The sequence below is a fragment of the Hoplias malabaricus genome, chromosome 4 (assembly GCF_029633855.1).
Source record: "Hoplias malabaricus isolate fHopMal1 chromosome 4, fHopMal1.hap1, whole genome shotgun sequence".
NCBI classification, from domain to species: Eukaryota; Metazoa; Chordata; class Actinopteri; order Characiformes; family Erythrinidae; genus Hoplias; species Hoplias malabaricus.
Genome location: NC_089803.1, coordinates 62,820,197 through 62,835,499, shown reverse-complemented (window position 1 = coordinate 62,835,499; position 15,303 = coordinate 62,820,197). Strand labels below are relative to the sequence as shown.

Genomic DNA, 15,303 nt, shown 5'->3' with positions numbered 1-15,303 from the left:
TCAGACAGCAGTGCTGATGTGTACATTCTGGATGCTAGAGTGTAGTCGTTACCTGGCTGCGTGTTTGTTCTCTCAGTTTGGCTTCTTTTTTGTGGCTGTGAACTAACAGAGAGTCTCAGGGGTTCATTTTTATGAGGCACAAAGACAGAATCACTGTTTTCTGTACGCCATTATTCAGCCATCGAGGGAAGATTTAAACTATTGCTAGCTAACGGCTGTATTTATTAATAATTTATTGACACCACTGGGGTACTTAATTCCTGCATTTGATTATTGCAGCTTGAGAACATCTGGATGGCAATATGAAAATATATATATTACATATTTTTAATTAACTCTGAATTCTTTAACACTGATGACTCTACAAAATATTAATTTGTAAAACTGTCTTGTTGTTTCCTAAAGGACATTTTAGGGCATGGTTCTTAAAAAGCAGTGTCCTGTAGTTTCTCTGGTCAATGTGACTTTAAATAATGTATTTTTTTTAATAATATGGACTTACAGAACTGTCAGAATGTTGTGAAATGTCTACATTGATCTGATTTGTTTTAAATCTTTAATTCAGGCACTCTGCACACATTAAATATCTAGAGCAGTGTGCTGTTCTGCAGCTGTCTGAATGAAGTGTAGAAAGTCTGGATTGAGTAAATTGTCTCCTCTGGGTTTCCATAGAGCTGTTTGAGGGTCCTGGTGGACTGCAGATTGTGGATCTGATGAAATGAGCTTTCTCACACATCAGATCAGATAAAGCACTCTTTTACAGAGCTGTCCATGGCCTCACTTGCCCGCCCTCTCTTGCTCCGAAACCTGTGATCAGGTCCTGTGTGTGTGTGTGGTCTAATCTAGGGTCTGACATATATTAAAATTCCAGGCCTCACTTTTTAGTGTGTCTGTAATAATGTACTTAGTTACACAGGCAGCTAAGATCACCCTGTCTTTTCCCGGGTCTTCTCTGCACTGTGTTAGATGGTTAGGTTATGCCTGATGAAGACTGCTCCACATGCAGAATGTGAAACAGTTGAATAAGCACGTCCATGTCCACTGCTGGGTTCTGGCTCTGGTTTAGAGAAAGTGCCATGGTGGCAGGTTTTCTGTCACTGTGCTGTGTTTAAAGCTTGCTCTCCGGACGGTCCAGATTGTATGTGCTACCAGGTCCTGTAATCCCGTCCCACAATGCACCAGCGTCACGAGCCTCAGCCGTTTCCTCATGGGCTAATGGCACGATTAGGACGGACACAAAGCGCTGCGCTGACACAGTCTCTGGCTGCGATAACGGGGGGATTAGAGCTGTGAATGGAGCGCGGCCGGCTCTGTGTCAACATGACCAATAGGAGGCTGATACCATCACAGCCAGAAAACTGGACGAATCTGAGCCCTGACCCATAGCTATGGATGGGTTTTTGGCCATTTTATTCATTAGAAATAGCTATCTATCTATCTATCTATCTATCTATCTATCTATCTATCTATCTATCTATCTATCTATCTATCTATCTATCTGAGCAGTAAGAGAATATTGGCGGACAGGGTCAGTGAAGCAGCAGTGCTGTCTCAACTCTCAGCATCCACTGCTGAAGTCCCCCTGAGCAGGGCACCTAACCCCTAAGTGGTCCTGTGGCAATGGTGCTGGCTGCCCGCCACTCTGTGTGTTGTGTGTGTGTCTATTGCCACAGATGTGTTAAATGAGTAGGAAACATTTTATTGTGTGTTGTAACATCACAGCTGATGTGATTACAAAATAATCACATTTTTTTCCTCATTGGACAAGATGCCAACCTGTTAGATAAGTATATATCACATATTTCTAGAGAAAAACAACATCAGCTAGAGGCTTGTTGGAAAGAAAAACACCCTCCCCTGCTATCCTTGATTTCTCAGACATGACCTTGCCAGTGTGTAGTGTGCTTGATGTAGTAGCAGAAACAGCACCATACTCCCAAAGCAAACAAAACGGTCACATGTTACAGTCTCGGTTTATAGTGTCTGTGCATTTTCATCATCTTCTTCAAGAGAATTTTTTTAACAGGGATATCTACCGATGTAAATCAGTGAAAGATAGCTAGTTTTCTTCAACTGATTCTGGGAAATGGAGCATCATCGTCCAACTCGTTGAAGCTCTTCAAGAATTCTAGATAAGCTCCAAAAAGGCACATGACGTAGAAGACTTAATCATTTCCACAGTTGTCGCTCGCTCCAGTGGTATTTCTCTGCATTCTCCCTTTTCGCTATTCTTCCCAAGCCCCAAGCATATTCCTCGCTTGACATTTCTCACAGTCTCAGAGAATTTCACCACTTAGCTTCCCATTAGTACGGCTGATCTTGCATGTCAGGCCTCGCTGTCAATTCTGTTGTTAATTACGCGCGGGATGTCGAGCAGCGTCATCGCCTGCTCCTTTCGCTGGAGCCCGGCAACAAGCTGTTATTTCCCCCGATGAATCACTGCGCCATGGGAAGCTCCTTGTCAAATTGTATCATAAACAGGCGGAGGAAGAAGTAGGCCACACTTCCCTGTGCGGCATCTTGGGTTCTCTCTCTCTCTTTTTTGTATTCTGCTTTCATGTGCACAGGCACTAGAACAACTCCCAGCAGCCATTGGCTCTGGGCTCCGTAATGCTGTGGAATAGTAAACGTTTACAGAAGGAGCCATGAGGGTGAGGTGGAGGTGAGGTAGAAGAACAGCTCTTTCTGGCAGCAGTCACATGGTGGAGGCTGGTACTCCAGTCTCAGAGTAGCATATATAAAGGAAAGAAGGCGGCAGATTTGACATCTTCAACGTGTCCCATATTATTAAGAATATTATAGTGCCCTTCATTTTGTATTTTCTTTAGTGATTCTACATAAAACGCACTTAAGCCAGAGAAGCCAGCTGACCTGAATTGAACGACAGAGCGAGAGATGCAAAGAGAGAGGTGCAGAGAGAATGAGAGGGATACAGCAAGAGCGATACAGAGTCTGAGATGGGAACCATATTGTAGGCATTAATGCAGCCATTGGCTCTGACTGACAGCTGGAGAACAGCAAGGTGACTCATAACACGCAGCCGTAGGACAGAGACGTTCAAACCAGCCACTAACGGAGTCCCATATGAAAAACCATCCACTACAGAAAGCCCATGAAAACACAGCCTCCACAAAAGCTCAAGCAGAACTGAGACTCTGCAGAAACCCCAGACAAAAGGGACTTCTATATAAACCTCTGCAGGACCAGCTTCATAAGTAGCCTCTTGTAAAAAGTATTTTCAACAGAAACCCAGGAAATAATGACCTATCCAGACCCCCACATAAAATAACCTATAGGGGATAAATAGCAAAATTGAAACTCCACTAAGTACTTCAAATAAATGTGCTCTGAAACTGCAAGCAACAATCATTTCTACACTGTCAGAAAAAAAGGTACTGTGCAGGTACGCTATTCTTTAAAGGTACAGAGAGTGTAAATGTATAACAGTGGTTTTAAAGTTCCTTATCGGTACACTACATTTTCTTCTCCAGAAGGAGAGGTGAATATTTGTGAGCAATCGTTATAGAACTTGGGGAGGTACTAAATATTTACCACAGTGAGACTTTCTCTGAGAGCAAAAGCTCTAAATAGCAAATTCTTCAGAAACCTGTACAAACTCATGCATAACAGGACTCCCTTGCAAATCTACAAACGTAAAAACGATGGTTCTTCAAGGGTTCTTCAGTAAAAAAAAGTGGTTTTGTATAGCACCCTGAACACTCAATCAAGCCTTTGCATGATTGAAAGGTTTAGAATGATAGAGAATGTACTACAGATGGTTCTATTTAGCATCTTTTAGAAAAGAGTTCTATATGGCATCAAAAACAGTTCTTCTGCTGTAACAAGCTTGACATTGTACCTATTGATAAATCCTTTTTGGTGCCATATAGAAACCTTTTAGCATATTTTTTCCGGAATATTAAAAATACGTTCACGATGCAATGAACTAGAGTTGTCCCGAAAACCATTTTTAGGGCTTCGGAGCTTCGGCCGGGATATTCACTCAATATTTGAATATTTGTGGAGTGGGGTAGTGTATATTGCAATATTTAATATGTAATATTTAATATTCCCCTCTCCAGGCTGTGCTGTGGCTCACAGTGTGGCTTCGCTCGCTAGCTATGATTGCTAAACTGCTAACTAGCTTGCTAACTAAGGGCACAAAGTATACACAATTTAACCAGTTTGAGCAGGGACGTGATCTAAATTCAGGCATAATACTGACAAAATGAACTGTGGTGTCTCCTCGTTTCATTGTAAGTGTGTTGTTGTAGCATGTTAGGCTGTTTTATATGAATAATTTTAGGCTTCATTTGCACAAAGACTATTATGTTGATGAGCCTGAATATGGGTGGAGTGGGGAGAGCACTGTTTTTGCTGCTGGAGCCTGAATGTGGGTTGAGTGGAGCATTGCCTTTATTCATTGCCACATTTATCCAAAAAACGAACCCAACGAACAAATACCTGAATACCCGAAAACTTGGGGACAGCCCAATTGTTCAGAAAATCAGCACTCAGTGCCCACTTTAAAATTAAAGCTGAATCTCCAAGCATGATTCGCTAACTCGTGCATATACGGTGCCAATAAGGGCATAGAGTGTAAACGAAGAAACCAGAGCTTTTTGGAGGTGTTGTAATTTGAGGTGTAAAGTTGACAAAATGAACTGTATCTTTGCCATGTTGTAAGCAGGTTGTGTGTTAGACTGTATTAGGCTTTGTTTAAGACTTTTGTTGACAAGGCTAAATCCATGTGGAGTGGATGATTGCCTTTTTTAGGTGTTCATGGTTCTATATAGAACCATTTTCTTCACTAACGAACATTTATTTTTAAGAGTGTAGCTTCTAAAAAGTCTTGTGTAAAACCAGCCTCTACAGAAACCCCATTATAAATGCCTACAAAAATGATCTCTTCACACACCCCTGTGCAATAATGGTGTCTTCAACAGCCCCATGAAAGCAGCCTCTACAGAAATCCCATAAAAATGGACATCTACAGAAACCCTATGCAGCAATGACCTTTACTGAAACCCTGTGCAAATGCAGCCTCTCTACAGCCTCTCTACAGTCTCAGGCAGAATCTCCATGTATAAATGAGCCTCTACAGACCGCAATGCAAAAATGAAAGCGCTGTCTACAGAAAGTTACAATCAGCTCTACAGAACCCCCATGAAAATTCAGGCTCTAAAATAGCTTCAAAAAGACCTTCTTTAGAAACCACATGCAAAACCAGCTTCTATAAGAATTAAATGAAAATGGGCCTCGACAGAAATCCTTTGCAAAAACTGCATTTACAGAAACTTTATGTAAAATAGAGCCTCCACAGAACCCCGTGCAACTCCTGCCTGTAAAGAAACTTAATAAAAAATGACCTTCTACAGAAAACCCCATGCAAACACAGCCTCTCCACAAAACCCCATGAAAATTAATCTCTACAGAAACCTCATGCAAAACCAGCCTCTAGAGAACCTCTATGTATAAATGAGCCTCTACAGCCCGGCTCTACAAAACATCATGCAAACGCAGCCAGTCTCATGCAACAACGGCTTCTACATAACGTTTTTTATGTCTCATGCAAAATCAATAACGTATACAAAACCTACAAACAATAAGCCTTTACAGAAACCCGATACAGGTTCCACAGAAACCCTATGACATGTAAACATAACCTTTACATTGTAAAGTTTACAGAATCCCCATGCTAAATCTGCCTCTACAGACATCCCATGCAAATACAGCAATAAATGAGCCTTTACAGAAGCATACAAATACTGTTGCTGTCGAAATTAGATTTAATTGATGATATTAATTTTACTGATGATAACACAATGGCTCTATAAGGTTGAGAGTTTGAAATGAAAGGATTCATAAGGCTCACAGAAAAGAAAATGGTTCTCCCTTGTGATTTCACCCCTCATTGCTCACTAGCAGCACAACACAGCATCAGAATATTTTATACAGAGAGAACTAACAGTATCCTCATTAATAATAATAATATATTTTTAAAGCACTTTTCAATAACCCAAAGATGCTGTTTACAATAGAATGAACATGTAAAAGACAATCACATCAGACAATCTAACATATGAAAGGAGCAATTGATTTTGTAATAGATTTATATGGTATAAGCAGTTGGTGTGTTCTCCCTGTGTCTGCGTGGGTTTCCTCCGGGTGCTCCGGTTTCCTCCCACAGTCCAAAAACACACGTTGGTTGGGCATCTCAAAATTGTCCGTAGGTGTGAGTGAATGTGTTTGTCTGTATTGCTCTGTGAAGGACTGGCGCCCCCTCCAGGGTGTATTCCCGCCTTGCGCCCAATGATTCCAGGTAGGCTCTGGACCCACCGCGACCCTGAACTGGATAAGCGCTTACAGATAATGAATGAATGAATGAATCCTCTGGTGAAATGGTAGGTAAGTGCAAATCCTAACTAATGCCCTAAACAAAACCAGTCTCTCCTGGAGATTTACCACTGATTACAGCAGCTTCTTCTCCTGTGGAGACTGCTCCAGCTACCTGCAAAATGCTCGCTCCTGATTAGACACTGTGGATAATGACATGCACACTTTGTTTTCAACTTTTCCTGCTCGGAGGTGCAGAATGTGTCTCTGATTTGTTGTCCTTCATGTCATATTTATTCCTGAGTTAGTAAAACTATCCCATTCTTTTGCATTTAGCACCGAATATCACAAAAAGAGCAGGGGTTGCACTGTAGCTCATTTCCATACTCAACAATCCAAGAGACTTGTTGAGTGCAGTAATGGGCTTGGAGTTCATGCTTGGTGTGAAACTGTTTAGTCCATGTTTAATACTGATACAGGACGATAAGAGGATAATTGCTTCACTGCAAATGAGTGCTTTTAGCATCCCAGGGTCCTGCTGATGTTACTAAGGAGTTTAAAGGTTTTACCAACAAGCTTCTTTCACAATCTAGAACAATCAAGAGGCTTTGCCTTTTGCTAGGAAGCCATTGCAAATAAGAAGCTGTTCTTAATGACTTGCCTGGTTAAATATAGGTTAAAATGAAAGTAATTATAATATATAATATAAAAACTTCATTTTGTGAGAGTTCTAGAAGCCCATTCCACATTTGTATACATCTCTATGTATGGAATATATAAAGTTCAGAGGATGGCTGGAAACATGAGCATGTCTCTTATCACTGCTGCCTACATCCAAAGATCCAGATCACTATAGACCATAACTGCATTGCACACTTGATTTAGTACAATCAGATACAGGTTTGCTGAATACTGTGCGACAGCAGATTCTGTCACTCCACTCTGTGATCTGCCTCAGAGAAACTCTTCAAATGATACACTTTGCATTATGGGCATTTTGGTCTGCTAGGGTACAGATTGACACTTCTTATCGTGCATTGAGTCAACAGTTCAGTTTCTGACACAATTTATGTTGTTTATGTTTGTAATTGTTCCTACACTGTGATTGAACTATTTTTCATAATATTCAATCCTCTATATGACCCTCCATGTTCTACATCTTCCACCCTGTATTTTACAATGTGTCATATCTACCATTTTGGATGTATTTTACCTCATGTTCCATATCTACACAACCCTGTATATGTTCTGTATTAAGATCATCATTCAGAGTCTTGGTTTCCCTCTGTGGTTCTTCTTCCTCTTGCTATTGAGACTGAGATATACCACATCTATGGGAGAGAGAGAGAGAGAGAGAGAGAGAGAGAGAGAGAGAGAGAGAGAGCTTATGTTATTTTGTGTTTATATAAACTGCCATGCTCTCATTTTCACACCAGAACAATCTGTGTGTGTCAGGTTTTAAAGAACACTTCACACCCACCTCTTTCAAAATATCATTTCTCTCTCTCTCTCTCTCTCTCTCTCTCTCTCTCTCTCAATGTGTATATGTGTATATGTGCCGTTAAAATGGTTGTCTGGGGTTGGTTTCCCAGCCCAGGCAGAAACAAAAACTACACCAGTAAGAGATCCAGGGCCTTATACCTAACACTGCATTAGTTGTATCAGATTATTGAATTCAGGTGTTCAAATCACTTCCTTGGACCCAGTTGTATAAAACAAAGCACCTAGGCATGCAGACTGCTTTTACAAACATTTGTGAAAGAATGGGTCGCTCTCAGTAGCTCAGTGAATTCCAGCCTGGTACCGTGATAGGATACCACCTCTGCAACAAGTCTAGTCATGAAATTTCCTCACTGAAAAATATCCTACATTCAACTATCAGGGGTATTATAACAAAGTGAATGCGACTGGGAAGGACAGCAACTCATCCACAAAGTGGTAGGTCATGTAAAATGACAGAGCAGGGTGAGTGGATGCTGAGACGCATATTGCACAGAAGTCGCCAACTTTGTGCAGAGTCAATCGCTACAGACCTCCAAATTTCACATGGCCTTCAGATTAGCTCAAGAACAGGGCGTAGAGAGCTTCATGGAATGGAGCAGCTGCAAAGTGTCGGGTGCTGTGGTGTAAAGCATGCCGCCTCATGACACCTAGTGACGAATCACACTTTTCCATCTGGAAATCCGATGAACAAGTCTGGGTTTTGCAGTTGCCAGGAGAACAGTACTTGCCTGACTGCATTGTGCCAATATTATGCTCTGAACTTTGTGGGAAGAGTCTGGGGATGACCCCTTCATGTTCCAACATGACTGTGCACCAGTGCACAAAGCAAGGTCCATAAAGACATATATGATCGAATTTGGTGTGGAAAAACTTTACAGAGCCCTGACCTCAACTCCACAGAAACACCTTTGGGATTAATTCGAGCGGAGACTGCGAGCCAGGCCTTCTCACCCAACATCAGTGTCTGACATCATATTAAACCCTATGAATTTAAAATGGGATGTCACTTAACTTCATATGCGTGTAAAGGCAGATGAGAAAATACTTTTGGTAGTATAGTGTAGATATATGTGCAGTACCCAGCTCAGTGGTCTGTGAGTTTTCTGGGTTGTTTTCAGATGTTTTTTCTGGGTGTTGCTTGTTTGGAGATAAGCACTCGTCCTTTGTTTTCCTGTTCGTTTTACCCTGGCCATTCTAATCAGACAACAGATAAACAGGATGTTACAGAACGTGGAAAGCATTTCCTTGTTGTAGTGAAACTAAATGCCGATCAGTGAGCAGTTTGAGATACTACATGCTCAAAGCTTTGTGGACACTAATTATATTTTAGTTCAGTATTCAACAGCACACACAGTTTGTATAATCTCAGGAAAAAGTCCTTGTCAATAGAAAGGAGCACTCGGGAATAGCTTTGCTTGAATTAATGTCATGTTCAGTGACAAATGTGGGATAGAAGGGTATGTTGGGGTGTGAGGTATAAGACTTTTGTCCTTGGAAAGATTTGGCTCTTTAGGGTTGTTGTAGCGGTGTTAGTGAGCCAGAACTAAGCATTCTAAACCTCTATGAGAAACACCTACAGTAAAGTGTTGTCATACGTGTTCTTCTGCTTTAACTTTCCTCAGACACAGAAAAAAATGATACATTTTCTGGCTCTGGCTCGTGGCTCTTTAATAAAGTGAAACGAGTTCTACACAGATATCTCTCAAAAAAGGCTGAGCTGCAGATTGTGCTGAGCTACTGTAAAGAAACGTTCAAAGAATTGCATGCTTTTACACAACTGAAGAATTCTGCACAACTGTCACTGAAGAAATGTTCCCACTGGATCACACACATAATTACAACTGTCCAACATCAAAGGTCTGCTTTGAAGTTGTTAGTGCTGTATGTATGTGTGTGTGTGTGTGTGTGTGTGTGTGTGTGCGTGTGTGTGTGTGTACACCATGAATATATCAAATAGTGGGGATGAAACCCTTTTTACACACTCATATTGTGGGGACTGGTCATCCTTGTGATGACCACCAGCTGGTCCACAAAATGCCAACCATTAGAGTTTAGGGTGAAGACAAGTTAAGGTTAGGCTTGAGGTTAAACTATTAATACTTATGGAAAGGTTTATGTAATGTTCCCACAATTTACAGACACATGTGTGTGTGTGCTTCTGTGCTGGCTTGGTCAGAATTGGGGTATATCACTGAAGTTGACATTATGGGGGAATTAATGGACATTTTTCATTAAGAAAAACTAAAAACATTAATGTAAATTTTAACCAGTACCTCTTGTATTTCATTTGTTCACTGATCTAAACACTATTTATGTAATGTAATGTGATATAATGTAATATATAATTAGCAAACCTCATTACATTACATACAGTTTGCTAATTTAAAAATTATTCTTCTTTATAAATAACACACAGTTGTTGCTAATCTGATTAATTTAAAATATTGCAGCAAATGAACTCATGTGAAAATGTGATCTGTACTGTAAAAGAGTACCCAGCTGAGTTTGGGTACCTCTTGGATTACCAAGCATGCCGACCTGGACCGCATGGGCAGTCATCAGAGTATCATCACTAAAGCCACACAAACACCATTTTAAAATCACATCAGCTAGAGTCATGTTATAACATTACTGTTTGACTGAAGGACACAGACCTGAGGAAAGGACACAACCTGACAAAGGAACACAACACAGAAAGCTCTGATATGGATGATACCCAGTGTATGTAGGTACCATCAAATGTTTTACAAAGCTTTTTATTGTTTGTGTGGTTTTAGTTTTATTTTGGTCTGTTGGTAAAACTACTTGTTTCCTTTCTTTGTTTTGCCATTATGTAGGTGTATGATTTATGTTTCCATGCTGCCTTGCATTATTATTGTTATGTATATGCAAATGAAAACAATGAATAATAATGAAAAAATAAATTAATAACTAAAAAGCAGAACAATCAAGTCTTTTTGTAGGATTTAGCATTTAAAACAGACATGAATTGTGGTGAGACAGACCTGAGATGGGTTTATTGTCCATTAAAACCCTGATTAATCCACAGTTTGAGCTCTAAGATGATGCTGGAGTGTAATTTAACGCTGTTAGAGACTCATTTTCTCTTCACTCTGTTATTACACGCTTGGGCAGAGAGGAGCTCTTCCTTTTACACTCGTCCACTCATTCCAGCGTTATTTCTGACCTCAGTGTGAAAGGATGATGGCATTTGGAAATGTGAGAAATGCCTTCTTTTACTGTACATGACATTTTAGAGATTAACCTTCAGAAACTTGTTTAATTATGACAGTATAATGTTTGCCAAAAGAAGATATATCAGGGCACATCAGGATTAAGACTGGATTGCTAAAGCAGGTCAGTGATGTAACTCATATCGATGAGGTCACTGAGCATGTCATTTATAATCATTATATACAGACAGTATAGTCAGTAGACTTGTCTGCACATTTGTGTGAGTGACAGCATTCATCGCTGTAACTTTTTGATGATGTTTTAAGTATGTAATTATATATAGTTTATATAATGATTTATATAATGATTATATATATAATATAATCATTGACTACAGATGATTGGGGAAAATTCCATTGATGGTATTAGTGAGTATATAATAAATATATATTGATAATATACTGAGTACATATCAATACTGAGTTTGGATATTTACTCTAGCACATTTAATCTATTTGTTTGTGAGAGACAGAAGGTCATTGGTGTAAGTGTTATTGATGAGATCAATGAGTGTGCAATTACCTGTTGACTAAAGATCAATATTGAGTCTGGATATTTGGACGAAGTAATTTATGAGATTGATTGGCTATTGATGAGAGTATTTAAAAATAATAATAAAAAAAAAACCTACAGATTGTTCCCCATTTGTTTCACCTTTTAGTCATTGGAAGAAAAAAAAGAAACATCCATGAGACCACCCAGGTCACTGGGGTAACTTCTACTGAGGGAATTGATATTGAATAGCCTATAGATTTTACTCAGTATTGAATTATGAAAAGCTGCCTTATTGTTTCCCTGCACATTCACTTATACACTCTGAATGATGAAAGTGAAATGAGATGCTCCAGAGCAGCTGCAGATGAACTTAAGTTTGCCAAAGCTGAATGTCAGTCATGGCTAGAGGAATATAATGATATATATCCCTACAGCATTTGGCTGTGAAGCATTTGAGTGGGCTCTGTTTTATATCTCTTTGGGATGAATTGGAATTGAGTTTGAGATTCAGAATTAATTTATTCAGCATCAGTTGAACATCTGACCTCACTAATAATTATGTGGCTGACTGTAAGCAAATTTTCACAGCAATGTTCCAACTTCTAGTGCAAAGCCTTCTCAGAAGAGCAGAACATGAAACTGCAGCGACAACATATTCATGATTAAAATTTCAGATGTTGAATAAGCTGGTGTCCTAACATTTTTGCTATGCAGGATATGTGTCTGTATGTAATACGGTGAATGTTTATGGCAGCAGGTCCTAAATGAATGTGTGTATGTGTGTGTGTGTGTGCAGTTCTCTTGAAAGCTCTGTTAAACACTCCTCTTTCACAGTTAGCAGCAATTAGCCAAACCTCTGGAGCTACACACCAGCTAATTAGCGCTTAGCTACATCACACACACACACAGACACACACACACACACACACACACACACACACACACACACACACACACACACACACAGACACAGACAAACACTGCCAGGATTGACATTGACTTTGGACAATGATTTTGGCCCATTGTTTAGGGTTCTCTTTAACTAATCTGAGGAACCTAGTTTTTCTTACGACTTACGTGACACTTATACACATCATGTGTTCAGTGTAATATTGCTGCCAAACACAATATTAAATGTCTCCACAGGGATTCTAGGATAACAAAATATAATTTAGTGTGCAGTCATTGTTTTTTAACCAGCGTTTAGCAATAACAAAATTATAATTTTTTTAAAGTGCCATTAAAATATATGATCTCACACTATTTTTACGTTTATATGTAATATGGCTTGTAATAGAAAAAAAACTCTCTTTAGATTTCTCCCTGTCCCTAAAGTACATCTTAGCATTTACACCCACCTCCTAGTTTCTCTGCAACACTCATTACAAACACCTATTATTTCAATTTCTGTCTTTTTTTTTTATTAAAAGGGAATAAAACAGAAGTGACTGCATATGACACAGTCGCAAACTCATGAATAGACCAATTAAAAGTGTATTTTAGTGTATTTTCCTTCTATAACACTGTCTGATCCACTCGTACCAACGCAACACACACTACAACAACATCACCACTCCAGTGTCTCTGCAGTGCTGTGAATGATCCACCACAAAATCATTCCTGCTCTGTGGTGGTCTTCTGGGGGTCGTGAATATTGAAGAACACCCCATTGTATAATCTTCATATAGACCTTGCCAGCAGAATGGGCCACTCAGGAGTGCTCCATTAATGGTGTGGAGTAGAGCAGTGTTTCTCAACCCTGTTCCTGCCCTGCACATTTATTGCTTTCTCCTGTCCCACCACACCTGATCCAACTAATCAGTTAATGGATGAGTCCTTTCAGAGTTGCAGTAGGTTTGTTAAAGCAGGGAAAGCACTAAAATGTGCAGGGCAGTGTGCCTCTAGGAACCATGCCCGAAAAACACTGGACTAGAGGCATATAACACTTTTCAGTAATAGGCTGTGGAGGGCTGAAACTATATTCTCTGGAGAAATGGTGCAACATTTTGTACCATTGGGATGTGTTGGATTGATTGTGATGCAGAGCTAATCACCCATTGTGATCAGAACTGTGTGTGTATTATTTGGATTGTGTAGTAGCTTCAGAGATTCTATAAATCTATATATATTTATATATAATTCTGAACCCAATGTTCTCTCTGTTTTTCGGATCATAAGAAGGTTCTAGATTAAAGTTTGTATAAGGGCATAGTGTTTAAGTACAGGTGTGTGTGAGATCTGAGTCTGAACATCTGTGTTGTGATTGGATGAGTTTTCCTCTTCTCTGCCGAGATTGCATCATAAACCCTTGCTTTTATTCTGCAGATGGTGGCATGTTTCTCTGTCACTTCATCTCTCTCTCTCTCTCTCTCTCTCCTTCCCCTTCCCTCTCTCTTTCTTTTCATTATGCTTCAAAGAACTCCTCGACTGACAGATTGTCAGCAAACAGCTCTGTCAGAGTGTGAAGGAATTAAGCGAGCTAATTTCACTCCCTCACACACACATGCTCCTCTTGCCCTTATAAAAACAATGCATGTACTTTGAGCTGCATTTGAGCCACATTACCTTACACCAGGGGTTCTCAGTACACTACCCTTCGCATTTTAGACATTTCTCTGCTCCCAACACACCTGATGCAACTAATGATCTCATTAACAACCCCTTCTGAAGTCGAAGTGGGTGTGATTGAGCGAGGAGAAAACTAGGGCATGCCCACCAGTGGCCCACCCGGACCAGGGCTGAGAAAAAACGGCCAATACCTTTGGGCCCAGTTGGACAGCAGAACATTCTCAAAATCAGTACCTGACCTCATTAATGCTTTCATGGTCGAATGCAATCAAATGCTCTCAGAAATGTAGCAACAGCTACTGTAAACCCTTCCTGGAAAAGTAGAAGCTGTTACTGCTCTTTGTTCCAGAAGCAGGAGAATGTGCTCTTTTATATGGAGTATTGAAATGCGACAGTATTATCGTCAGTGTATCGAGGAATACCATTAAAACTGGTAATCATACCATGATTTAAAAAATGGTAATCACTTGCTCCATTTTGTGTCTGTTTTTGGATTCCAGACTCATTTCTTTCTCTCTTTCTCTCACCCAGGCACGACCAGGCAGCCTAAAGAAGGAGAGGTCCCGGGAGTGGACTATAACTTCGTGTCTGTGGAACGTTTTATGGAACTGGAGAGAAGTGGGGCATTGCTGGAGAGCGGAACATATGAAGGTATGATACACATTTTACATTTTCAGCACTGACATTTAGATCGACAGCTCTACCCTAATCTAACCATACTCCTTTTTTAAGAACCTTGTAATTCCACACACTGGCCACTTTATTGAAAACACCTACCTTATAGGTCCAATTTGCACTCTTCAAAACAGTTGTTTATAGTCAGTGATTGTTTTATACAACTACAGTCTGAAGCCCATCTGTTTGTTGCACAATTCATCACCCTCTCTCATCCCTTTTTCTGTTGTCCTGATTATTCACAGATCCACAGCTTTTCAGATGCATAGAGTCGAGTTGTTTTCTCACAGTGGAAGAATAGACACCACAAACCTGAAGCGAGAATAGAGCTTATTGTTTCCCTCTCTCTCTCTTAAAGACTTTAAGTGCTGTTTATCTGATGTAATCTGTTTGGGTGATGCACCAGGTCTTTTGGTTGTTAGACGTATTTAAATCAGTTTTTTGAACATCGTTTTAATTTTTTTTGGAAACATCTGTTCCTTCACTTCTTTT

At 40.0% G+C, this 15,303-nt stretch overlaps 1 pseudogene; it reads left to right on the top strand.

Moving 5' to 3' along the window:
- LOC136695067 (membrane-associated guanylate kinase, WW and PDZ domain-containing protein 2-like) overlaps window positions 1–15,303 on the top strand; it is a 73,952-nt pseudogene that overhangs the window by 49,024 nt on the left and 9,625 nt on the right.